Genomic DNA, 2246 nt, shown 5'->3' with positions numbered 1-2246 from the left:
TTAATCATTTGCACAAAACATTTTATATACCCTTGAAATCAGGAAAAAGGGCGGGCGAAAGCAAAGTAAGCTCCAAATTTTTAATTTTTTTTTTTTTTTTTTTATAAATGTTGCATAAGTTTTTCACAAACAAAAAGCTTCTTCATATCCATGATATGGCAAACAAGTACAACAAAGAAAAGCTCAAAGTGTGCCATCCATTCTCGAGTTATGCGCCGTCTGGCGTACGCAAGTTTGGTATATACATCGAAATATTTATTTTTATAACAATCAGAGGTTATATTCGATTTAAATAAGCTTGTTTAAATTAAATAACTAAATCAAATTCGTTTTTGTTTTAAAATACCACCATTCACTATTATCCATATCTTTTTATGGAATTTATCTCCCATTTTAGGAAGTGTGATTGAGTTCTTCCCCCTTTACTCCTGCTTCCTTAAACCATCCCTGTGGGCGGAGTGTCAAATTTTAGAAAAAAGCTACTTACAAAACCTTTAATAATTGAATCATGGGCTTTACTGGCTTTTCAGGTGAGCAACTCCACAACAAAGTTTCCGCGCTTGACGTTTCTTCGAACTTTTGACATTTCGCAGTAAATGGGAATGAGTTTCCCGACAAATGAGATATCGACTAAAAAATACTAGTTCGATAAAAGTGATACTTTTTTAGACTGCTTTTACACAGTTCAAGTATTGAATTCAATTCTGCTCGCATGTGGAAGAGAGGGAGTTAGAAGAAAGGGGACGAGTACACATGCATCTGTACCGTCAAGTCGTTTCAACTTTCTTGCTTTGCTTTTGGCATTTTCGTTGCTTCCCATTTAAAGAACTAAAAACTTGAATTCAACAGAATTGAAACGTGTAAAAGCAAATAGAAACACAAAAGAGAATGAGCAAGAATTGCTTTCAAGTACTTGAATCATGTAAATCGGTTGTTACCATTTCATTTTTGTTTAGCCAGTACATTTTCATACTTATTTTCATTTAATTAATACTTTTTCCTTATGTTGCCATAATCATATTTACCAGTACTAATGTTCGAATGTGTTAACTGTCAGACGACGCCTGAAAAGCCTACAAAGTCTGAAACAAGTTCGATAGTTGGCTTCTTTCAGGCTTTTCGCACTTCGGTTGTAGAGCAGCTTCTATACCATTGCACTAAATCATATTTAAGACTTGAGCGCCTCAAGCCTCAACGCCTGAAAAACCTGCTATGGAGCTTCAGCTTACGCGCTCTAATGATAACAACTGTAATTTTTATTGTTAAAATCTCGAGAATGAAAATCACTCATGAGTGATTGCTTAGAACTATCGAATGAATGAAAATTGATGAACTATCGAATGACTTGATAATTTTTATTCGGCAGCTCCCATCTCTATTGAAAACGAAGGAGCGAAATGCAAGAAATTGAAACAGTGTAGCGCGTACGAGTAGAAATTCGTGGAAAAATTGTGAAAAGACGTGAATTTGAGGGTGCAAAATGTTTAATTTTATGTGTATTAAAGTGAAAATTTCCTAATGCATAATCGCATTTTATCGGTGTAGTGAATTTTTGGCGTAATTCATAGTTTATAAGCCTACTTTCTGTTCGCTGTCGTCGTCTTCGCAGTCACTGCACTGGCCGAAGCAGCAGCGAGGACGTCGCGCCCGTCATCAGCGTAGTAGCTATACAGAGTGGAGCCCGAGACGAGAAGAAGCCGCCGTTGCTGCTACTTGTACTGTCGTAGCCGACGTATGCCATTGTATGTGCGGCGCGAATGAACGAGTTGTGTGTGTGTGTGCGTGCGTGTGCCACAGAGTTGGCAGTGGCAAAACGCGCAGAAACGAATGTTGAAAATATTCGAAATTTAATTGAATTGAGTGGAATATTTCTAATTCAGTTAAAAGCGTAATGCATAAGTGAATAATTTGCCGAATTTGTGGATAGAGCTAATAAGAAAATGTGTAATTGATGAATTAAACAACAAAATTGAAAGCTTTGAACCCAATTGAGGGGATTTTGTATCGAAAAATTTTAGTGGATGTGGAAAGAAGAAAACGGAAAAAGAAGTATGTGTGTAAATGTGCTCGAGCTTCGAGAAGTGAAGAGGGCCTTTAAAAGCAACATTTCACTCAGCCTTCTAGCGTAACTACAAATGAGCATGTGCGAAAGAGATAAATAGCGAGCTATCGTTAACGACAGCAAACGGATATAAATCATGAAAAAATAGAAAAGGTGTAAAGAAGAAACTCGAACAAAGTGGCTG

General features: G+C 36.8%; 1 protein-coding gene across 1 annotated transcript in view; it reads left to right on the top strand.

Annotated features, from left to right (window-relative positions):
- Positions 1 to 1767: 1767 nt before the first annotated feature.
- LOC118743256 overlaps positions 1768 to 2246 on the top strand; it is a gene marked incomplete at its 5' end in the record, with an annotated part of 39560 nt that continues 39081 nt past the window's right edge. Inside the window, 1 exon segment of the mRNA XM_036475821.1 lies at positions 1768 to 2215.

Source organism: Rhagoletis pomonella, unplaced genomic scaffold (assembly GCF_013731165.1).
Source record: "Rhagoletis pomonella isolate Grant_MI unplaced genomic scaffold, Rhpom_1.0 Rhpom_scaffold_00007, whole genome shotgun sequence".
NCBI lineage: Eukaryota > Metazoa > Arthropoda > Insecta > Diptera > Tephritidae > Rhagoletis > Rhagoletis pomonella.
The sequence above is the reverse complement of the archived record's forward strand: the minus strand, read 5'-3'. Positions and strand labels throughout refer to the sequence as shown.